A 25,821-nucleotide genomic window follows, 5' to 3' on the forward strand; every position below is an offset into this window, starting at 1 on the left:
AAGGTGAGGTGAGTGAGTTCAGCAAGAATCATTCTTTATTTGGTTACAGGAACTGAACTGAGGAACAGGGCTGTGAATGTAGCTATTTATACCCTGGCCTCTAGGTGGCAGCCAATAGGTTTAAAGCAACCTATTGCCGCCCTAGAGGCAGCCAATGGCGGCGCTGGAGATGGGTTGTCTGAGGAGCTGGAAGCCGTTAGCCAGCTTCCCTGCTTAAACAACCTTCCAGCAATTAACCCCACATGATACTCTTTAGTAAGACAAAAACCCAATACATTACACCCCTCCCCCCTAGAATGGACACACATTATAATAACAAAAGGGATGATTACAGCAATTACAAGTTTTACAGAGATACAAAGAAGTATGCAAAAGTACACCTTTTCTGTTTGCTAATACAGGGACTCTCCTGGCTAGTAGCAATTCAATGACACAACATTATAGCTCAGTTATTTTGGAACAAAATCTTGTAAATATGCAGGAGGCTTGCGAACCCTCGTGGAACGCCTGGGAGAGCCAGCCATTCCTCGGTCCACCAGCTTGCCTGCTGGGCTAGGTAGACCAGGGTCCATAAGTTCAAGCAAGTCTGGCTGACTCGGAATTCTCTGGCTGACCATTCCAGGTAGGCCCACCCCAGAGTCTAATCCTTCTGCAGAGTTAGCACAGTGGCTGTAGTGTTCTGGTTGACTTTCTCCATCAGGGGCCCCATGTTGCACTCTGGGCTTTGCCCCTCTATGACCATCTCCCCATTGTTCTGACTGTTTGGGGCCTCAGAGCATATGGATTGATTGGCCTGCCTGCTGGCTTGAGGTCCATGGAAGGGACCTGGGACAAAGTCATCGCTTTGTGGCCGTTCTGGAAAACACTTTCTAAGCTGATCGATATGGCGACGAATGACTCACCCATCCTCTAGGCCCACTTTGTATGAGAGAGGGCCCGATGTTTTGGTGATTTTTCCCTGGCACTCACAAGTTCCCATGCCCATAGTTCCGGGCCCACACCCCGTCACCCACTTGCAACCCCCTCAGGGGTCTTGGGTGAGAGGCCTCTGCTGCCACCCGGTCTGGGTGCAACCTGTCCAGTTTTGTGATTACTCGCCTCCCCCAGCGCAGCTCTGCTGGGCTTTTGCCTGTTGCTGTACATGGTGTGGAATGTTGGCAGAGCAAAAAATCAGCCAGTCTGTGGTGCCAATCCCCAGTCACTATGTGCTTCAGTGATTCTTTTGTGCTGCACACCATTCGTTCGGCTTGCCCATTACTAGATGGATGAAATGGAGCTGATGTTGCATGCCTAATGAGGTTTGCCCTCAGGAAAACCTGAAATTCTGCTGCAGTAAATTGGGCCCCATTATCGGACACTACGACATCCAGTAGCCCGTGCTTTGCAAAGAGTTTCCTAAGCACCTGGATGGTTCTAGCAGTAATCATATTTGCAATTGGTATAACTTCCAGCCATTTAGATTGGCTATTGACCACTATAAGAAATAACTGTCCCTGAAAGGGCCCAGCGAAGTCTATATGAATCCTTGACCAGGGTGTGTGTGTGTGTCCTCCCATCTATGCACAGGAGCGTGTGGCATTTCAGGCCTAGACTGCTGACATGTGTAACACCTGTGTACTTGAGCTTCAATGGCTTTATCTAATCCAGGCCACCATAAATAGCTTTGTGCCAAAGCTTTCATGCAAACAATATCTGATGACATTCATGAAGCGATTGCAATACCCTGTCCCTTAATGAGGTGGGAACAATGACCCTGTTCCCCCATAGAATACAACCCTTATGAGCTGAACGCTCATGTCTCCTTGTGAAGTAGCTCTGGAACTCAGGACCTGGGCTTTTCTCTAGCCAGCCCATGTGGACCCAAGATAGCACTCTGCTTAGAGTCTTGTCTGCCGCCGTTTCTGCGGCTATGTCCCCCGCGTGAAGGGGAAACTCCAGCAAGTCCTGAAAGGACAAAACGTGGGCCACTGGGACCGGATCTGGCTCAATTTGAGGCAGTGGAAGCTTGCTCAGGCCATCTGCATGGCCCATATCCTTGCCAGGTTTGTGAATTAGCTTAAAGCTGTAAACCAATAAAACAATGGACCATCTTAACATTCTAGGGGATAAGATGTGGGGTGTCTGTCTGTCTGTAGTGAATAACCCCAATAGCAGTTTATGGTCTGTGAAGACTGTGAAGTCCCTGCCGTATAAGTAGTCGTGGAATTTTTTTACTCCAGCTACTATGGCCAATGCCTCCTTAGCAATTTGTGCGTAATTATGTTCTGCAGAGGACAGTGTCCTGGAATAAAAAGCAATCAGGACTTGAGTCCAATCTCTCTCCAAGTGACATAGGACAGCCTCTACCCTGTATGGGGACGCATCGCATGCAAGGCATACCGGCATCGATTTCTTAAAGTGAGTGATTGTTGAACTGACCGACAGTAGAGCCTTCAATTCCTGAAAGCTTCTTTCATGAACACTAGTCCACTTCCACACACTATTTTTGTTCAAGAGCCAGTGTAACAGCTCTGCCATCACGGCCTTGTTAGGAAGGAACACATGGTAAAAATTTAGGAGGCCTAGGAATGCCTTCAGGGCTGGGTGCCATCTGAATGGCTTTTACTTTTGACTCAGCAGGGTGGATGCCGTCGGCATCGATATGGAACCCAAGAACTCAGTTGAAGGGACTTCAATACTACACTTATTCTTCTTAAGCTTAAGGCCTGCTTCGTGCAGCCTTTGGAGGACGGCTCTAAGCCTCCTTGCCAGCACCTCAGTGGACTCACCGGCAATGAGTATGTCATCAAAATAGGGGCAGACCCCCGGAATGCCCTTGAGTGTTCATTCCATAATGCCTTGAAAAATGCCAGGGGCTACGCTGACCCCAAATTGCAGGTGTTTTACTTTAAACGCCCCCCTGTGGGTTACAATTGTCTGTGCCACAGCTGTGTCCTCATCAACAGGAAGCTGTTGGTAGGCCTGAGCCAAATCTAATTTTGCAAAAAATTGTACCTCCTTGCAAGGACACCAGGATGTGGCTTACTACTGGTACCGGGTACGCATGCTGTTTGAGTGCACGATTAATTGTGCATTTGTAATCGGCACAGATCCTGACTTCCCCATTGGCTTTTAGTGGTGTGACGATTTGGGTCTCCCATTCACCCCCATCTATGGGCTGCAGTACCCCCTGTTCTACAAGTTTATCTAACTCAGCGTCTATCTTGTGTTTAAGAGCAAATGGCACTCCATGAGGTTTAATCCTGACCGGCACTACAGTAGGATCTAGTTTAAATGTTATTGGGCCCACGTACATCCCCAAACCTGAGTCAAACACATCTACAAATTCCTCGCATACTGTCGCTAGACTTGCGACTTGCGTCCGGTTGATTCCGGTTACTTGGATGCCTAGTGCATCAAACCAGTCAAGCCCGATCAGGCTTGTTCACTGAACCCCTACTACGACAACGTCCAGGTGCCCAGAAAACCCCTTAAATTTGATGGCCAGTGTGGCCTCACCCTTGACTGCGACTCTGGCATTTTGGAAGTCGGTTAGTATAATGTCAGATATCCTCAGCTTGGCCCATCTCTTGCTGCAATTGCAGACAAAATTAAATGTCTCAAGTGAAATAATGGATATGGCTGAGCCCGTGTCCAGCTCCATCTTGCAATGGACCCCTTGCAGTTCCACCTGAAGTCTAAACTTCGGCTTAATAGGGCGGCGAGCTCCTCTGCGGCAAATGCTTCTGTGGCTGGAGCAAAACCCTATGCTATACTGCCCCGGGGCCCCGGTACCTCTCCTAATTGGAATATCTGACTGGCGATTCGATTGCCAGTCCCTCTGGCAATCTCTGCAGATGGACACAATGTGGCTGGTCTTCCCGCAGGCCCAGCACATGGCTTTCTGGAACCTACAGTCCATGAGTTGGTGGTGGCCACCAAATCCTGGGCACCTAAGGAAGGGATCTGCCTTGTAAGTCACCCCTTGTTGCTTGTTGCTCTGACGCTGTTGGTCATTGCGTCTTTGTAGCTTGTCGACTTCTGTGTTGTCTTCTGGGTCTTCCTCGTGTTTGCCGTCCTCATGGTGGACGGCTTCCTCATGCTGTGCTGTTTTGGCAGGCCGCATGGCTCGTACGGCCCCGCCGGCAGTTTCGTCTGCCATGATCTCTTTTAGCGCATCTGGGAATGACAGAGTCTCTTTGGTGAAGAGTTTTTGCTGTAACTCTCAATTCTGGAGACCGCAGACAAGCTGGTCTCGAAGCTTCTTCTCTACATCGGTGAACTGGCACAGGCGTGCGGCCTGCCTCAAGGCCGCGATGAATTCAGACGCTGTTTCACTTTGTTGCTGAACCCTCTGCTCGAATGCGTGGCACCAAGCAATTACCGACAGCTTGGGCTGGAAATGGTCACTGAGCCATTTCTTCAAGTCTATGAACATTATGGACTCCAATGGCGTTGGCGCGAACAAGTTCTCCACGATGTCGAACATGGCTGGGCTGCACACACACAGCAGCCTTCAGGCCGTCCTTGGCAACTTGATTCATGCGTACATAGTTCTCGACCCTGGATAGATACGAAGACCATCTTTCCGGGTGAGCTATATGAAATTCTTCCAGCTTTCCGACCTTTGCCATTTCTGCTGGTCTTTGCAGCTGGGACTCGTCTTCTTATCCTGTTCCTTCGTATGCTCAGGGACTGGTCCTCTGGGCGCGTGGTCGCTAGCGTGGCTGTGCTAGGCTGACCGTAGGGGGGGATTGCTTTTCTCACCAGGTGCATTCGGCCTCTCCCCTAGTGACTCTCAGCTCTGTTGAAGAAGCAGGATCCCACCTTCGTCACCAGTGTTATATACTGGGTTCGTTGCTTGATTGACGAGATGAGGCGAGTGAGTTCAGCAAGAATCATTCTTTATTTGGTTACAGGAACTGAACTGAGAAACAGGGCTGCGAATGCAACCTATTGCCACCCTAGAGGCAGCCAATGGCAGCGCTGGAGACAGTACAGTAAGAAAGTCAAGTGGGATATGGACACTGATCAACACTAAAGGATGTATTTGCAAACACATTGATGCTGATAGGCATCCCACTGCCTCTTCCTATATTAAATTAAATATATTTCTATAAGTCCCAAAATCATTACAATCTGATACTGCTTTCATTGTTATCATCATCATCTCCTCCTCATCCTTCTCCTCCTCTTTTGACATGTTTTTAAATTCCTAAACTAGAGAATTGGTACAACAGAGTCTGTGTTGGAGAAAGGATTGTACCACCCCAGGTGTCTGCTGGGTCTTTATTTATAATTTGAATGGTAGATCAGTGGCAACAGGGAGTGACTGTAAGCCATTTGTCATAATGATCTATGTTCTAAAGCTGCCAACAAAGGCATCAGAATATAAGATCCAAGGAAGAAGACATAATGCAGAAACTTATACATTACAGGCTGAAATGTTAATAGGCACAGTAGGCACAGTAGAAACAAATTCATAGCAAGTGATATAATAAATTATTTTACACTGGCTTTCTAGAGGTGGCAAACAGGCTCAACACTATGAATATTAACAGAAAGCTGATTTGGTTACAAAACAGGCAAGGCCTGTCAATTGAGCTGAATGCTTCTGAACTCCAGAAATCCTCTGTAAAGGAAAAGTTGTTTGATTACCTCTGTACCATTATAGGCAAGACCCTGTAAAGAATGATCCACAAAGACACAGAAAAGCAAAATATCCAGCATCTTACTGATTACTTGATTAGGGTTACAAGCTGTTAGCCACCTAGACAATAAAGGACACATGATATCAAAGGAAGAACGCTAAGAATCATTAACATCACTCACTATTGCTTGTTGGGAAATATAACTGAATACCCTTGGAGCAGATTGAAGAATTTTTCATACTATATGCCATCAAGACAGTTAAATTGCTATGGCTCCAAACAGTAACAACCTCACTCACTTTATATAAACTAACTATGTCTGGCCTAACCATTCTATTTCTATTTTTCCCACATTAATTTTCAGAGCAATGATTTGGCCCTGGAATTCTGCTGTCTAGCAAGGAATTTTAGTAGCATCACAAATATGTCCAAATTAATGATCCTCATTAGAAACAAGCAATCATTCACAAAATTTAGGGCAAATGCACAAAAATGAGAAAAAATTGTTCAAAGTCTTCAGCTAGAATGTAGTTATATATAATATATATATATATCTTTGTGAGTGGGTATGTATGTGTGCTTAATTCTTTAATTTGGTTAGAATCTAACTTGATAATAAATTCTAACATTTAGTTGGTTCACATCTTTGGAAGGAGTGAAGGATAAGATTATCCTTATTTTGCTGAAAATATACACCCAGTTCTTTGGTAGAAACCACAAAAGATAAACTATTTAAAGTTTCAGGATTCATGTGATTTAAACAGGTCTTGGAAAACAGAATTCTGCCACAAAATATAACAGAACAATACATCTATAATAAGCATCAACACGGTGACCCAGCCGGAAAACTCTGTTGTGGACCTGATGGAGATAATAATACAATATGGGAAGGTTTCTGGATTTAAAGTTAATGTACAAAAAACTAAAATTCTGGCCAAAAACATGACAGTATCGCAAAGGGCTCTTTTAGAAGGATTAACTGGATTTGAGATTGTCAAGAGGGTCAAATACTTGGGGGTGTTTTTGTCACCCTCTAATACAAAGTTATATAAAAATAATTATGAAAGATTATGGGGAAAAGTTCAAAAAGAAATGGAGAGCTGGGAGAAATTGCAATTGTCTTTGTTGGGGCGAATCGCAGCAGTGAAAATGAATGTCCTGCCTAAATTTTTATTTTTATTTCAAATGATACCGGTTCTTAAGAAAGATTCTAATCTGGAGGAATGGCAGCGAGGTATCAATAAATTTGTCTGGGCAGGGAAAAGGCCACGAGTTAAACTTAAGATCATGCAGGATACTCGTGAAAGAGGTGGCCTTAAAATGCCCAATCTCAAATTATATTATGAAGCTGCTGCGTTAGCAGGAATAAGTGATTGGATTAATCTGACACAAGAGAGATTATTAAATCTTGAGGGCCACAACTTGATATTTGGCTGGCATGCATATTTGTTGTATGACAAGAAGGTAGATAATGTGTTCAAAGTGCATATTTTAAGACAGGCATTGTTGAGAGTCTGGAAGAAGTATAGACATAAGCTAGATTGTAAGATACCATTGTGGGCAATTCCAAAACACGCAATAGAAAATATAAATGTTGGTTTTAAACATGATGTGACTACGTATAAGGAGATTTTAAGTCTGGAAAGAAATGTCTGGTGTCTGAAACCGTACGATCTCTTGCGAGATGAGAAGATTATTCAAACTTGGTTTCAATATATTCAGCTACGGGCCAGGTGGAAAGAAGATCTGAAAATTGGTTTTACAATGACTGATGAAAATCTGATAAAGCAAATTAGAAATCAGGGTCCTGCACATATCAAACGGATATATCTTGCATTGATAGAAATTGATTCAGAAACAGAACTTGTTAAAGATTGCATGATAAAATGGGCCCAAAATATCCAATAAGTTATTACAATGGACACGTGGGAAAAGATTTGGGTGAGGAACGTAAAATTTACACAAGCTCAAAATTTAAGAGAGAACTTTTATAAAATGTTTTATAGATGGCATTTAGATCCTAAAAAGCTTGCAAGTATGTATCCGAACTATCAGCCCAAATGCTGGAGGTGTGGTGACGAAGATGCAACATATTTTCACATATGGTGGACTTGCAAAAAGGTTAAGGCCTTTTGGATTAAAATTTGGTGGAATATGCAGAAGATCTTCAAGCAAAAGATAAAGTTTTGTCCGCAATTCTTTCTGTTGGGTATAATTACAGAAGCTACTGTTGTGGACACTAAGTTGATGTTGAATTTAATTACGGCAGCAAGACTCTTAATAGGTCAGTATTGGAAGAAGGAGGAACTGCCGACTATAGAAGAATGGACTTTAAAGGTTTCAGACCTGGCAGAGATGGCAAAGATATCGGCTTATTTGAAAGATCACTCGCAAGAACGTTACATTATGGAGTGGAGAAAATGGATTGAGTATATCCAGAACAAATACGGGACTAAAAAGTTTCATGTAGCATTTGAATAAGTCTTCCTTTCTTTTCTTTTTCTTTTTTTTTATATATTTAATAGTAATAGTGTTTGTAGTTATCCTATATGAGCTAGAGAGTGATAGATTTTAGAGTTTGTGGTTGTTAGCATTTGGGTGTTTATGATTGTTTTTTTTTTGTTTTTATACCCTGTACTTAGCTCTGGGAAGTCGGGGGGGGGGGAAGGGGGGAGGGGTAGGGAGGGATGGGTATGGGAGGGGGAGGGGGGATTGTTAAAGATAAAATGTATGTTAAAACTTTTCAATATAATAAGCATCAACATGTTGGATTCAAATACACACACTGATTCAGACGATTTTAAAGATTAATATACCAGAATTTTTAGCTTGGACTGATGAGTAAACAGTTTGAAACAAAGTCATGGGACTTTGCTTTCACATATGATAACTCCAGCAAGATTATTGTATGCACAAAGATGGAAAGATTTGGTCCTACCCACCATAAAGGAATGGTTGGTGAAGATGATGGAATGTGCTGAAATGGCTAAATTGACTTTTTTGATCAGAGAAAACATTTGTCTGAAAACTGACTAGAAATCCCTAATAGGCTTTTTGTATAAAACAGAAAAAAATGAACATATGATTTATGGTTTGATGATTACACAGGATAGATTATAGAAAGAAGAGAGTTATGCTGTAACATTGAGCAAGAGTTAACTTTATAATTATAGTTATAACTGCTATAAAGAAGATTGGAAACTACTTCTTTGTATCTTTTTTCTTTTCTATTTTTCTTTTCCTTTAGTTTTTCTTTTTTGTACTTTTAGCTTTATCTTTGATTTATTTCTCTGTTCCTGTTGTGTAGCAGGTTCTTTGGCACAGGAATGAAGACGAGATAACGGAGTACAGGAAAACTCATGGTTTATTTCGTGCAGAGTCAGAACTGGGGAAATGGCTGCAACTAGCCGCAATATATAGCCTAGCCCCTAGGCGGCAGCCAATAGGTTTGAAGCAACCATTGCCACCTAGGGAAAGCCAATAGCAGCACTGGAGACTTGTAGTCTGGGTTGCTGGAGAGCCGTTAGCTGCTCCAGCAACCCATGTGGTATTACTAATGAGCCCAGTACATAACAGTTCCTTTTATTACTTTAAATTTGTTTATATTAGTTTTTATCTTCCTTTTTAGACAGACAGACAGACAGACAGACAGACAGACAGACATAGCTAGACAGACATAGACAGACAGACAGTATTTTGGCTTTCACTAAATTCTATTGCTTTGAATAACAGCTGAGAACTCTTCTTCTTTTGAAGAATTGGCAGCTATAAATGGGCATTCTTCATGTATTAAATGCCTTGCGGCCAACAATTGCGCTGTATGTGAAGGTGAAAATAATATTTTCCATTCCATTAAATGAATTTAGCTGAAAAGAATTAATCTAATAGTTCTGTATTAAACCTTAACATTTCAGAAACAATGCAGATGAAACATTCCATTATGGCTTTTTTAAGCATATATAAAATGTGTTGCTTTGTTTAGACATTTATTTTAAATATATTTTGTTTTGACTTGCTGCAAAAAATGTTTTGACTCATTGGCTTAAAATAATACATGCTTTGGGAATATCTTCAGCTAATAATTATTTCAATGCACACCATTATCAGTGTATCATCAAAGCTTTCGAGGAGAAGGGAAATCTTATTCAACCTAAGGCTTAAAGACTGATGCCCAAACTAGGCTTAAATAATAGAAGAAACATGAGACTTCTTAATGCCTAACACTGGTTTCTCCTCTCCTGCACACCCAGATAAATATTGCAAAAGCAATTCTAGTTATGAGAGTAACTGTTGACTTACAATTCTGGAGAATTAAGTAACACCCTCATTTTGCTTTTTAGGTGAGTTTTTACATTTTCACAAAATAAAAATAAAAATCTCTTCAAGCACATGTGACACCAATATAGAGCTCTCTGTTGGCATAGCAAGGAATGGTTGCGTATAACTTGCTTCTCTTCTCTCACCACCATAAAAGTTAGCTGTAATTTTAATAATAATAATAATAATAATAATAATAATAATAATAATAATAATAATAATAATAATAATAATAATAATAATAATAAGTTGGAAGGAAACTTGGAGGTCATCTAGTCCAACCCCCTGCTCAGGCAGGAAACCTTATACCATTTCAGAAAAATGGCTGTCCAGTCTCTTCTTAAAAACCTCCAGTGTTGGAGCATTCACCACCTCTGGAGGCAGGTTGTTCCACTGGTTAATTGTTCTAACTGTCAGGAAGTTTCTCCTTAGTTCTAGGTTGCTTCTCTCCTTGACTAGTTTCCATCTGTTGCTTCTTGTCCTGCTTTCAGGTGCTTTGGAGAATAGCTTGACTCCCTCTTCTTTGTGGCAGCCCCTTAGATATTGGAACACTGCTATCATGTCACCCCTCACTCTTCTCTTCGTTAAACTACACGTACCCAATTCCAGCAACCGTTCCCTATATGTTTTAGCCTTCAGCCCCCTAATCATCTTTGTTGCTCTTCTCTGTACCCTTTCTAGAGTCTCAACATCTTTTTTACATCGTGGTGACCAAAACTGGATGCAGTATTCCAGGTGTGGCCTTACCAAAGCATTGTAAAGTGGTATTAGTACTTCACTTGATCTTGATTCTATCCCTCTGTTAATGCAGCCTAGCACTGTGTTGGCTTTTTTGGCAGCTGCAGCACACTGCTGGCTCATATTGAAGTGATTGTTTACTAGGACTCCGAGATCCCTCTCACAGTTACTACTATTGAGCAAGGTACCACCTATACTATACCTGTGCATTTGATTTTTCCTGCCTAAATGTAGAACCTTACTTTTTTCACCATTGAATTTCATTTTGTTAGATAGCGCCCAGTGTTCGAGTTTGTCCAGATCCTTCTGTATCTTAAGCCTATCTTCTGGAGTATTGGCTATTCCTGCCAGCTTGGTGTCGTCTGCAAATTTGATGAGTTCCCCATCTATCCCCTCATCCAAATCGTTAATGAAGATATTGAAGAGCACTGGGCCCAGAACAGAGCCCTGGGGCACCCCACTACACACTTCCTTCCATGTAGATGCAGTTCCATTGAGGACCACACGCTGAGTACGGCCTGTCAGCCAGCTACGAATCCATCTGGTGGTGATGCTATCTAACCCACATTTTTCTATCTTATCAAGTAGTAGGTTGTGGTCTACTTTATCAAATGCCTTACTGAAGTCCAAGTAAATTATATCTACAGCATTCCTCTGGTCCACTAATTTTGTCACTTGGTCAAAGAATGTAATAAGATTTGTCTGGCATGATCTGTTTTTGACAAACCCATGTTTCCTGGATCTATTTTTTTCCCTTTTTTGAATATGGGAGCTACATCAGCTCAGTTCAGTGCAGGTTGCCCAAGAGAAGCAGATTCCTTAGCACTACCTTCTACAATTGTATGGAATTGTCTATGTCTGTGATTTGTAATTTGTAATTTTAATGTTATAGTTTTTCCTGTGTACAACTCAAATCAAAGGCAGGTATTCATATTTCTAAATCAGGAATTCACATTTTTGAACCAATTGCACGTAGATGTTCAGTGGCATAGTTGAAAAAGTATGCAGAGTTATTATAGCCTCTACATATGATTTAATTTAATTTGCCTGAAATTAAATCCCTTTGTGTATTTTCCTTTGTATTACTTTAATCATCAATTTGGCAGTTACGCCTTGAAAGGATCTACATCAAAGGTTTTTCGGGTTGTGCTATGTCCCTTTCTATTTTGCAGACTCCATTTATCAAGAAACTAATAAACCAACAAATAAATGATATTGTGAGATACTGTGTAATGTAGATGGTTCAATTTGTGTACCATCCAAGAATATCCATTTATTTGATTTTAACAATCAAATGAAATATCAAATCTTACATGTGTTGATTTTAATTATTCTCTGGAAAACAACTGCATTAGCTTCAAACCCAATTAACATGAACAATTCATTAATCCCAAACATAGCAAATAGAAAATTATCTTTTAATGCCTACTATAACTGAGCAGTATGCCAATTGATGCAATATGGCTTGTGCAAACAAAGCCATTTATAAAATGTGGTCTTAACATGAAAAAAACCCTGCATTTACATGTTGATTAATAATAGCGCATTTACTTGCTAAAAAAGGACCCTATATCAATCCTGTGGACAAAATCACCTTTGCCCTTGATGATGAATCATGCCCAAATGAATCATGTGCAAATCATTTCAGTTCTGATTCAAGAAGGTTTTGCTCCCTTTAAGCTAAAATATATATTTTTCTAGCAGTTTATGAAGTTCATGATGGACTGGATTGTAAAAGAAAGCTATCTGAACATTTACATGTGTTCTAGCCATTAAGCATTCTATTTATATTGCAGACAACTTAAATATAAACTTTAAAAGGCACTTCTTTGATGCATAGTCATTAGAATTGCATATATATTAGCATATCATTGGGGAGAGTGAAGTTGCTAATCTATCTATCTATCTATCATCTATCTAACCTCTATTTGATCTATCATGGAGAAACCCTAAAAGGGGTAGCTATTTTCAGTTACCTGGTCTGAGGCTTCAGGTTGAGCAATGGCAAGGTTCAGAAGCAGGAAAATGAGCCATGTTTCAATTCCTATTGCCACTTTTTACTTAATTCAATGCCATAAATTTCCTGAAAGTGCTTAGGCTGGGAAAATTAAGGAAGTTGTCAAGCCTGTGAGACACATAGTGATGAGTCCCTAGTCACATGAAGCTGGACATTCAAAATTATCACAGGTGGCAAAAGTGGCCTTCAGATGCAAAATATGTAGCACATTCTCACCAGCCAAGAGATCAGACACGATCAGTTGGTTATCAGGAGGCAGATTATAATTTTCCCACTCTTAGTTAGCAGTGGAACATCAGGGATTTTTTTTTAAAAAAATCACCAGATGGCAAATGACTAGATTTTCTCTTTCCTCTTACTTACCTGGAGGAAAAGCTACATGATTTTGTTCTCCTTCCCTGCTGTTGAAAGTTACTATAAGGAAAGTGTAAGAGAAAAACAGGAAAATATATATTTAGTTTACATGTGTGTTTATCTTGGCAATGCATGGCCCCTAAATGAGCAACCATTGCAACTCTTGGATCCAAAACAGTTGCCTATCCTTGTGAATGTAGTGTTATAATTGTGGGAATTCAGATTTGATTCCATCTTCTTCAAGGGAAACTCAGTGACTAACTCTTAGTTAACCACTTTCTTTCAGCCAGTCTATGTTACTGGCAGGCTATGTGGCTGGGGAAATAGAAGAGGGGGTGCTCCAAGAGGAAAGATGGAATACCAATCTAAGGGAAGAATTAATAAATACTTTACCTGAGCTAAAGCAGTTCATATTATATAATAGCCAGTTATCCAGTTTGGTCTAGTGGTTAAGGCACCAGGCTAGAAACCAGGAGACTGTGAATTCTAGTCCCGCATTAGGAATGAAAGCCAGCTGGGTGACTTTGGACAATCACTCTCTCCTCCTCTCAGGGTTGTTGTTGTTGTGTGGAAAACAGGAAGAAGAAGAAATATTAGGTATGTTCACTATTTTGCATTATTTATATAAAAAGAGAGAATTGTGGAATAAATATTAAATAACTAAATAACTATTTAGTAGTTATTCTTAGTGGAACATTTCTATCTTTACTTTCACAGTAATTTTTTGGTAAGCCTTACTTTATGGATGGCAAGGATGTATTTGTAACATATAAAGGACAAGTGATTTTACAAAAGAAATGTAGAATGATGGAATACAATACACTGGGAGATACTTACTTTAAACAAGTTCAGACTATCAAATATTATCAGATTATACCCACAGCTATGAATTAGGGACATTATTTTCCTGAACCAGAGTTCCTTATTTTGACTGCAGATTGTCAGATATACAGCCTTTGCAAAGGAGGAGGAGGAGGAGGAGGAGGAGGAGGAGGAGGAGGAGGAGGAGGAGATGGTTTTATGGAAGAAATATTTAGAACAAGACATTTTCCCCAGGTATAAAATCACTCAGTCATTCCCTCAGTCACTCCCTCAGCCACTTCCTCTTAAAATGTGATGAAGAATGCCAATATCTCAAGAGAAATAGCTTATTTTGTTTGAAACGTCATGAGATTTTATACAGAATCTCAAAGGATTCTGAAAATTTGAAGGAGGGGGTGTTATATGGCATGGGGCCGGAGTACCTCAGGGAACATCTGCTGCCGGCATCAAGCTCCCTGCGCCCTGTGCGTTCCCACAGAGAGGGCCTCCTCAGGGTGCCACCGATCAGAGAATGTCGATTGGTGGCCCCCAGGGGGAGATCCTTCTCTGTGGGCGCTCCGGAGCTGTGGAATCAGCTACCGGTAGAGCTCCGGATGGCGCCCGATCTTCGCTCCTTTCGTCGCGATCTCAAGACATTTTTGTTTGTACAAGCTGGCCTAGCCTGATGGGGATCGGTGGGGTTGTTTTATCTTTGGTCTTTTAATTTTATCTTGGGTTTTTAGAATTGTACTTCTATTTTTTAACTAGGGCAACTGTTTAATCTCTTTTTAATGTTTGTATTTGCTATTTTATTCTGCCCTGTGAACCGCCCTGAGTCCTCAGGGAGAAGGGCGGTATATAAATGTTATTAAATTAAATTAAATTAAATGTATTTACAAGTTATTATTACTGTTAAACATAAGCATAGCAAACACAGGGCTGGGGTAAAAGCCGCGGCAGCTTTTGACAGCTGTCAAAAGCTGCCGGACACAACTACGCAGGCGCCGCCGTCTGACAGCTCTCGGCTGTCAGAATCACCTGGCTACCGCACGTGCTACCGATGACAGCTCCGAGCTGTCAAAACCTAGCCGGCTCAGATTGGCGGAGCAGACGGCGCGGGAAACCGGCTCAGCCCTGATTGGTCAAGATGTGACAGCTGCAAGTATAAATAGAGCGCTGTTCTCCTGTTCTTTGCCTGGTTCTTAATAAATGTTGTGTTGTTTAACTTCGCTGTCTCGCCTGCTCTCCAAAGCACTGGTGACGAAGGTGGGATGCCTGCTTGCATAGCTGAAGTCACCGCCTAAGGGGAGAAGAGATTTTTTCCCTTAGCCTGAGCTAGTCACTCGCTGAAGTCACTTGGAAGCCTAGCTTCCACACAACGCAAGCAGCAGCACCCACGAATCGACAGACAGCATGACGAACCACGGCCACATTTGCGAGTTCAACACTCGCCACCCGGAATGCTGGGAATCTCACCTAGGCCAGGTAGAAGGGTACCTGGTGGTGAAGAAGATTACGGATGACCGGGCGAAGGCAGCCGCTCTCCTCTGGCTCAGCGGGCCCGCCGTCTACGATGCCGCTGTGGGACTCTTCAGTCCAGAACCAATCGCAACGATCTCATACGCTGAACTAACTGAGGGGCTGAGCAAACACTTTATGCCCACGAATTCAGAGCTCTTCTGGAGGGTAAATTTCGCCCGACGAGTACAGCTTCCCGATGAGCCCGCCAATGACTTTATAACCCGGGTCAGACACGCCGCTCGGCGATGTCGGTTCCCTGATTTAGAGGACCGAATCCGGGACCAAATTGTCATTGGGCTCAAAGACGAGCGGCTGAGGAGGAAGCTGATTGCCAAGCCCGCACTGACACTGGCTGAAGTGGCAATGGAAGTCATCGCCTACGAGGACAGCCACGGTAACAACCAACGTTCCCCTGATAGCGGGCCCAGTGGGTCCGTGCACCAGGAGGACGGCGGTTTCAGCGGTCCAGAGGACGACGACGCCTCCATGGACATCGACGCGGTGCAGCGGCGTTTCGAAAGGCTCAGATTACAACGCAACAACCGAGGGGGCCCTGCCAACAACCAAAAGAGCGCCAGCTACCAGCCGAACAGGGCTAAATGTGCCAGCTGCGGCGGAAGCCACCCGAGAGCAGCATGCCGGTTCCACAGTGCCAAGTGCCATGGATGCGGGAAAACAGGTCACCTCAAAGCCGTGTGCCGCAGCCGGGGCCGAGAAAATCTGCATGAATTGGAGGTGACGCCTGCAGGTATGAACCAGCCCACACCTAGGGTCAGGCACAAATCCAAACCCCTAGTGCAACATGTAAGGGGAAAAGTGAGGGAGCACACAGTCCACAGCACCCTTAAGCCCAAAGTCAAGGTGGACATCCTAATTCACGGAATCCCCTGTGAGATGGAAGTAGACTCTGGGTCCTCCGTCTCACTCATTTCTTGGCAAACTTACAGGGACATTTGTAACCGCAGCAGAAAACGGCCTGCCCTACGCCCCACTAAACTCCGCCTAGCGGATTTTCAAAAAACGCCCATTAAACTCCGGGGAAAGGCTTCCGTCCCAGCGGAGTTTAAGCAATTTAAAGGACCCCTTACCATACTAGTGACACAAGAAAACAGGACCAGCCTGCTAGGGCTGGACTGGTTTGAGGCGCTAGGGATAGCGTTGACAGGCGTCAACGCCACTCAGCTGTCAAACTTAGAATCCGTCTGCCTTCAATTCGCGGACGTTTTTGACAGCTCACTAGGAAAATACACAGGACCTCCAGTATCCTTAAAACTAAACCCGAATGTAATGCCTGTCAGAATCAAGGCGCGAAGAGTCCCCTTCGCCTTGAGAGAAAAAATAGAAAAGGAAATAGACCGGTTAATTAACTTAGGGGTCCTGGAACCAGTAGAAGGGGCCGAGTGGGAGACACCCATAGTCACCCCAATTAAGCCCAATGGCCAAATCAGATTATGTGCTGACTATAAGGCAACCCTAAACCGCGCATTGAACGCCCATGCCTACCCGGTCCCGGCTGTCAAAGACATCCTGGCGGCCATTAAGTCAGACGCCATTTTCGCTAAGTTAGACTTGGCGCAGGCGTATTTACAGCTGCCTGTCACCCCTGACACCGCCTTAGCACAGACAATTGTCACGCACAAGGGAGCGTTTAAAATTAACCGCCTTCAGTTCGGCATCTCTGCAGCCCCAGGGATCTTCCAAGAAATCATGGAAAAAACACTCAAAGGGATCCCTGGGGTCTGCCCATATTTCGATGACATCCTAATTGCCGGGGAATCAGAAAACGACTTAGCGGACAAATTAACAAAGGTGCTCCTTAGATTCAGGGAGGCTGGCCTTAAATTAAGACGGGACAAATGCTCCATAGGGGTGCCCTCAACGGAGTTTTTAGGGTTTAAAATTGACGCAAAAGGGATTCACCCCACTGAATCAAAAATAAAAGCCATTAAGACAGCACCAACCCCCAAAAATAAGCAGGAACTGCAGGCCTTCCTAGGGTTAGTTAATTTTTACCATACCTTCCTGCCTCACAAAGCTTCCATCGCTGAACCCCTCCACAGGTTATTAGATAAAGGCAAACCCTGGGATTGGTCTCCTCAGCACGACAAAAGTTTTAAACTTCTAAAAAACTTACTGACTAGCAACACTACGGTGGCACTGTTCAACGAACAGCTACCTTTATGTCTGGCTTGCGATGCCTCTCCCTACGGCATTGGAGCAGTCCTAAGCCACTTAACTAAGCAGGGAACGCAAACCCCTATAGCGTTCTATTCAAGAACGCTGTCAAAACCTGAGCGCAATTACGCTCAAATCGATAAGGAGGCTTTAGCTATAGTTGCGAGCGTAAAAAAGTTTCATGACTACCTATATGGCCGTCAATTTACCATCTTTACGGACCATAAGCCCCTATTAGGAATCAAACTGACACCCCAAATATTATCCCCCCGCATCCTGAGATGGTCTACCTTTTTGTCAGCCTATTCATTCACCTTAGAATACAGACCAGGGAAAAGCATGGGCCATGCAGACGGGCTTAGCAGACTACCCCAACCAGTAATCGACCCAGACCCTGCTCCAGCTGGAAAGATACTGGCTATCTCTGAACTACCTGAATGCCCATTATCTGTCAAGGACATTTCTGCAGCCACAGCTGCAGACAAAACACTGGGCAGAGTTTTAGGATATGTCACGTCAGGCTGGCAATCCACACCCCCAGACCCAGAATTCCAACCTTATATCTTGAAACAAAAAGAATTATCCACACATCAGGGATGTTTATTATGGGGCAGCAGGGTAGTCATACCCGAAAAACATAGATTAAGGGTATTAGAAAGCCTCCACGAAGGTCACCCAGGCACCGTCAAAATGAAGGCTCTGGCCAGGAGCTACGTCTGGTGGCCAGGGTTAGATAAGCAAATTGAAGCACATGTAGCTGGCTGTTATCCCTGCCAACTTGTCAGAGCAGCCCAGCCCCAAGCTCCCATACACAGATGGGAAACAACCAAGACACCCTGGTCACGCATCCACATAGACTTCGCAGGTCCATTCCAGGGACAAACATTCCTAATAGTCGTGGATAGCTATTCCAGATGGCTAGAGGTGGCCCCAGTCGCAAGCACAACTACGGCAGCCACAGTACAAGTTTTAAGGGGGTTGTTTGCCACACATGGGCTTCCGGATGTAATAGTCTCCGATAACGGCCCCCAATTTACTTCCTACGAATTCCAGAGTTTCACAACGGTGAACTCTATTAGGCACACCACCACGGCTCCGTTTCACCCATCCAGTAACGGCTTGGCTGAGGTGATGGTGAAGTCGACCAAAGAGGCACTGCAGTAAATCATCACCGGCAACTGGCACCGCAGACTGGCCCAATTCCTTTTATCGCAACACACCACCCCCTGCACAACTACAGGAAAGTCTCCAGCAGAGCTTCGCTGGGGCAAGAGACTAACTACCAGATTGGACCGTCTACATCCTGACAGATCCCCACCAGACCCAGAGCTTCCCCTCCAGTACAGAACTCTCAGCACAGGACAAGCTGTCTGGGCCAGGGACTACAGAGGGGGCAATAAATGGACACAGGGGGTCGTCTTAGAACGAACAGGTCCCCTATCATACGTCATTGACACGGGAAATAATTCCCACATCCGCAGACACATAGACCAACTACGGCATCGCAGCCCACAAAATATGGGGGAAAGGGGGAACCCGGAAATGCAATCTGAACCACCGCTGCCGGCAACCGCACATCAAGACAACCCGGAACAATCAACACCACTCCATAACCCAGCACAATGGGACTTCTTCCATCAAGGAACCCCCGAAGCCAGAGAGTCAAGCCCCCCAACCCCCGAGCCAGATTCCAACGCATACCAAGAAAAAGAACATACGGAAGAACCCATTCCCCGATGGTCCGAAAGAATAAAAAGACCCCCCACTTATTTAGAAGACTTCGAATGGGGCAAACCCAAAAAGAAACAATCGGGAAAACAACAACTCAATCAGAGGGAGGGGTAAGGGGTGTTATGTATTTACAAGTTATTATTACTGTTAAACATAAGCATAGCAAACACAGGGCTGAGGTAAAAGCCGCGGCAGCTTTTGACAGCTGTCAAAAGCTGCCGGACACAACTACGCAGGCGCCGCCGTCTGACAGCTCTCGGCTGTCAGAATCACCTGGCTACCGCACGTGCTACCGATGACAGCTCCGAGCTGTCAAAACCTAGCCGGCTCGGATTGGCGGAGCAGACGGCGCGGGAAACCGGCTCAGCCCTGATTGGTCAAGATGTGACAGCTGCAAGTATAAATAGAGCGCTGTTCTCCTGTTCTTTGCCTGGTTCTTAATAAATGTTGTGTTGTTTAACTTCGCTGTCTTGCCTGCTCTCCAAAGCAGGGGGTATCCCAGGCTATTATTCAAGAATAATACTGGACACATTGTTGTCCAGTGAATCGAGATTTACCTCTCCTAAAATAAGAAATTCCTATTTAAAAATAAATTGATAGTGCAGTAATATGAATGTTCAAGACTACCTTTTGCTTCATGCCCTTTATGCTTCAGGATGTAGGTTGTAATTCATTCTTCTTTTTCCTACCTTATTGAACTTGCTGCCATCATATTTATCATGGGAGGTTTATCATCCACTAGAGAAATAAGGTCTTAAAATGAAGTTACTATTCACAATGCTTATTTTGTTGTTCTGGAGATCTAATTGTGATGAATCAGGACAACTCCACTTGTACCAAGTTTAGGTCCTGGCCTGGTCACTAGTATTATCATTTTTGCCTTCCTCTTATAGGTGAGTAGCAGTGGTATACAATATTATATTTCAGAAATACAAACATATGAAGAACGCCCTACACATGTGTCAGCCAAGGTCACTGAAAATGTTTTTGATGGATGGGTTGGGAATGTCAAGGCACTGCAATATATAGATTAAAGTCAACAATGATTCCAACTGTCATGAAAATAAAATGACTGTTTATTAATATTATAGAGTGGTTCTCTGTTAAGTTAAAACACATACATGCTGCTTTCATAGATAATATCAGCCAAAAAAGAAAAAGTCAGTCAATCTTGCAGAGAAGCAACGTAACCCTGAATTATTTAGCCAATTCCTATTTGCTTTTTCCATTTCATCTGCCAGTATTGAAAGGAATGGAGAAAGCATAAAACCTGGACTAGCCTAATAGATAAATTATATCTCAAGTCAGGCTTAAAATCAACAAACCATAGTTCTAAATTGTGGCATCTTTGGGGAAAAAAACTACCAACAACAAAAGGTTTCTTTCATGGAATTAATTTGCATATCCCAACAAACTCTTTATAACTTTGTATTATGTTTTAATTCTGCCATACACACATTCCATCCACAAATCCAGATATAAACCAATAATCTCAGATTCTGGAAATTTATTGGATTTCTAGGTGGAATTTTTTTTTGCAGCATGAAAAGTCTCATTAGAACCCCAGAAATTGTGCACAGCAGCTGGAACAATTATAAAGTTGTTAAGGATTTAAATGTAACAAGTGCTTTTCAAGTTACAAAAAATGAATGTCACGCTGCGCACAAAATTCTTTACTATTATTAGCTGTAGTGAGATAATGCAACACTGTCACTAAAATGTGTATCACTGAGATTTCTGAAGCATTGGATAACATTGTCTTTTTCTTTTCAGTTTAATTTACTACTGAAAAATCAGTGGGAAGTAGCATTTAAAATGTTTTCCTAACCTTTAAAAAATTGTCAATCACTGGTGATATATAAGCTCTCCTCCAGATGTCTTGGGATTACCCTTCAATTCTGGCTAGGAATTCTGGGAGTTGAAGTCCAAAATTATATAGAGGGTATCAGATCTGGGAAAACTCTTAGATATATATAAATATAGGAATAGATTTTTTAACAAAGAACAGTTATGTTACACATCCAAAGTATCATATTCCTTCTGCAGGTGAACAGAACTTTAGGCAGTGTTAAACAACATTCTTTTCTTCACCTAATACTTTCACGTATAATAGTCAAGCAAAATCCTTTATTAATTACTTTAAATTGAATATTGTACAACGTTGCACAGTGGTAATTCAAACATATTAATAGCTTGATTCTTTAGTCAACTATAATCTAAGAGCTACAATATTGGGACTAGGAAGAATCCAATTCAAATTTTCACTGAACTATGAAACTCACAATAAGATTGATGAAACCATGTGAATAGATGGCATGGAAGACTATCGTGTGATACAGCCAAATAATCAGTTGATTTAAAAAGCACACATGTACTCTCGTCAATTGACCTATAAAAGCATTATAAGGGTGAATTGTGAGCTTGAGCAAATTGCAGAAATTTCTGAGAAGAAATTGTTGCTGTAACTTTAGTATTTCGGCAAAGAAGAAATTAGATTAAGTTTCTAATTATCTAAATAAGGACCTATTATTTTCATTCTAAAGCACTTTCATTGCACAACTAGCAAGTTAAGAAAGTAAAGCCACAATCAAAGTATTCTTCCAGACAAGTATCACTGAAGAAGAAATTAATTTAGGAAAGCAAACCTTACTAAAAGCAATAAACCATCCATTTTACCTGGGGCAATAATCCTTACTACAAACATTCAGATTCTTCTCCTCTGCTCCCCCGCAAATCTTACTCATTAAACTTTCCACTGATGAAAAATATGATCAGAATACATTCATGTCTAGATTATAAAGGTATACTGTACTGAAACGCAGTATAATGATTTAGAATTTCATGCTCAAGTCAAACATACTTTCTCATCTGTTGTTGCTGCAAGGAGATCCAGAAACATTTAATTCTGTTAATTAACCAGAATTTAATCTCAATCTTCAGATAAACTCTAACCTTAATTATGGTTTAAGAAAACAAGCCAGCTTCATACACCAACTTGAAGCTAGCTTCCTTCAAAACACATAGATTCACATTTTTTTCTAGTTTTGAACAAAAATAAATTGCAGTCATTTAAAAAATAGTCATGAAAACATGTGATCCTCTTGAAGCTATTCTAAAAGTCAATGAGCTCATCACTCATTGTTTTCCTAAACCATAGTTTAGGTCTTGACACATATAAATAAAACCCTGGAAAAGCCAAATCATTTTTTTCAGTCAAGCTGAAAGGATTTTTTGCTTACAGCAATTAATTACACTAATATGAACCAAAGATTGGAATACCTACTGAGCAAAAGTAATGATCATATTTTTTGAAAATTATTGCATACTTCCTTTATTATTTTACTGATACTTAACTTTCCACCTGGCAGTAGCAGTCATATTCTGGTGTTCAGAACGTTGTACAAGAACACAAGAGAGTGCATAACAAATAAAAAATCTGCAATTTTGCTATGAATTTGGTTGTGGCAACATCCTTTCACTTTCAGCTAAGAGTTTATATGGCACAATGAAATAAAACAAAATAGTAACTTTTCTTGAATGAATTCTTACAAAAAATTTGAGAATGATCAAATGCATCCTATTATGATATCTGGAGAACAAGACAGATAAGGAAGGTTTTGATAAGAGATTTCCTTAAGGCTGATGTTTTAAATACAAGACACTAAGATTTTGTTTCTTAGTGTCTAGTGTCTAGAAGCATAAGAATAAGAAAATACCCTTCCTCTTGAACAACTGAAGGTGCTCATCTTTGATCCATTCCATCTACTCATTAAATCCATCTTCCAAGTTAAAGTACCTCCAGAGAAGAAAAAAAATGCAATTTATAGGAAGGGTGAACGTTACCAGCATTTGCAGAAAAAACTAAAAGCCTTGGCTTGTACATGTGGAAGATTTTTTTATTAAGCCAAAATTTAACTTTTTGAACAGTCATATATTCTTAGAAATTATTAAAGTCATACATACTTACCAAACCGTTCTTTGGTTTTGTTGTAGCTGGATGCATCACCATTGCACATTTGATTGATAACTATTTATTGTAGATAAATAATAAAAACTGCATCTGATTTTGTAACACATCCCTTAAAAACTAAGATATATTAACAATGTTGTGGCTCAGTTGTACTTTTACCTGATTATCTAATATTTGATTAAACTTGTGATTTGTTTCACTAGGAAAGAAGATTAATTTGCAGGAGAATTAGTACTATGTTGAAAAGCTGAAATTAAGATTTTTTAAAATCCTAATTTATTTAGCTTTCATTTTTGATACATGCAGTTATTCTGTTTTAAGTACATTTTGTGAACTGTTTTTTCTGAAGTAATGGTTGACACATTTTCAAAAGTATTTTGTTAAAAAGAACTTGCACAATAATTGGAATTTCACAGTAGAATATTATTTTAATCTGAACTCTTCAGACAGTGCATTCCTTAAATTACAACTACCGTACTTAACTATGGTAAATGGGTGAGTGGGCGGTATTAATAACTATAATTTGATAAATGATATTTGCAAAGCACTTCTAAAATACTAGTTGAGTGCAAAACATACAAGGTTTTCTTGATCCAAAAATTACGTACATTTGTTTTTCAACAAAGGGATCAGATTTTCTCCATCCAAGTTTCTTTAAAAAGCACAAGGCTTAGCAAAATGTTCTCTACTTTAATAGCAATTTCAAAGACATCAGACATATATGTAACTTCTTGTTATATTTTTTTCCTGCTATTACTATTGAGATATAATTTCAGATATTAAAAAATGTTTACATGATTGAAAACTGGCTAAAGTAATAGTAATTTTGTGACAACCCACATTTAATTTTAAGATTATGTTTCTGTATTTAAACAAACCAAATATTAATATTTAATGTGCATAAATGCAATGTTTATGTTAACATATGTGTGTGTGTATATGTGTGTCTGTGTGTATCAAGCTATGCAGCACCACAATTAACAGTGACTTTTTGTACTGCACTAATTCCTGATTGCTTGCATTTCAGAATTTTGTGCAGGCATTCCTGGATTAGGATTTGCATTCCTTTTAAAAGTGGACTTTGTGGTTAAATGCCATGGGACAAATTGATTGAGTGCATTGGCATAAAAACACCATTGAATATATTCTTGTGAACAGAAGGCAGAGTTGTATATTTTAAAAACTGTTTCCAGTATCTTTTCCTTTTAATGTCTCTGATTTTATGCCAGCACTTTTAATATTGAGTCTGTCATTTATAAACATAACAGTCTTCTGGTTAGCAGAATATTATAAAGTGCAAGAAAGAGAGGATAAGATCCAAGGGGTAATATGTATAATATTCTTGTTTTTCAAAAGTCGTATATTGCTTTTCAAACACAGGCTCAATCAAGGTGTTCAGTTCAACAAACTTTATCCCAACAAACCTCTATCTAATTAGTGTGCTTTGAGTGAGACATCAGAACAGTCCTTCTGTCTTGCAAAGCAATAAAATGCAGAAAGTTGTGCTTTCCCAAACTTATAATGAAAATTTCAGAAAACAATAATAAGGCCCTTTCTGATGTGAAGAGGAAAAATATTAATGTCCTTTATGGTACATATGTTTCATGACTTTTTCTAGGTGTACTCTTGCTCTTATTAAACTATAAGCAAAATTGAAAATCTTAAATAACAATTTCAGGATTCCCCCCCTTTTTTTTTCTTATTACTGAAAGGAAAAACAGTTTTTTGTAGCCACAGATGTTACATATTTTCCAGTAAATTAAGCAATCCTCTTTCATTGTTAAAACAACAGCTTGCTACTTGCCATTGAAAAAGACCCGTCCACTGAACAGTACCTCAAAAAGGAGCAGCAGATCAGGATGGCTGCTTGGGCACTCATGGCATATAATTGAAGGATTTGAGAGAGTAACTAAGAGAGAGAGAGAGAGAGAGAGAGAAAGAGCCAGTGCCAGTGATTTCTTACCTTGAGCATGCAAAATCCAGAGAGAACAGATCAGTAGAAAAGGAAGAAAGTGCTCTGATCAGCTGCCGGTAGCATGCCGTTGACTTTTATGGTCAGGAGGGAGGAGCTGCTGTTCATTGTTGGTGAGTAGGCAGACAGTAGCCAGAGGCCACCAGGACAAGCAGATGTTGCTGTCTTTCAGGACATGGCAATGGAAAATACATGAATACAGGACCCTGCTTTGGTTCAGATTCTCCAGGATATTATGAGAGTTGGATTCAGTTGTTGTTTTGAAATGAGGACAGTGTAGAGTTACAATGATATCAAGTCTCCATTCTTTGGGTTGGAGGGCAATATGAGGTAGAAAATAATTAGGGATGCTCAAAGCATGTTGTTTTTGTCAGAGGACCTTTATTATAGTCTCTGACTTACCAGACACAGTACTGGCTGTGTTTGCATGTAACACTAAATTATAATGGTGGCTTTGGCATAGTATAAAGTATAGCCCCTGGCAGCTGTGATTTGTGAACTATGATTCACAACTCAGATTGCTGAGAACCAAGCCACTATGGTTTGTTCAATGAAATGCAACCAAAGAAAGCTAAAATGATAAACTGACTCAAAC

General features: G+C 41.2%; 1 protein-coding gene across 4 annotated transcripts in view; it reads right to left on the reverse strand.

Moving 5' to 3' along the window:
- The window catches only part of COL8A1 (collagen type VIII alpha 1 chain), a 116,175-nt gene extending 90,906 nt beyond the window's left edge, over positions 1-25,269 (reverse strand). For 2 of the 4 annotated variants that reach the window (XM_081326514.1, XM_081326511.1), the window contains exon 1: positions 25,218-25,269. The gene's annotated coding sequence lies outside the window, so the exon portion shown is untranslated. Of the gene's footprint in view, positions 1-13,449; positions 13,515-23,251; positions 23,272-25,217 lie in introns of those variants that run through there. The other 2 variants (XM_081326512.1, XM_081326513.1) reach the window with 2 other exon arrangements.
- Between the last annotated feature and the right edge of the window lie 552 nt (positions 25,270-25,821).

The sequence above is a fragment of the Vipera berus genome (assembly GCF_964194415.1).
Source record: "Vipera berus genome assembly, chromosome: 4".
NCBI classification, from domain to species: domain Eukaryota; kingdom Metazoa; phylum Chordata; class Lepidosauria; order Squamata; family Viperidae; genus Vipera; species Vipera berus.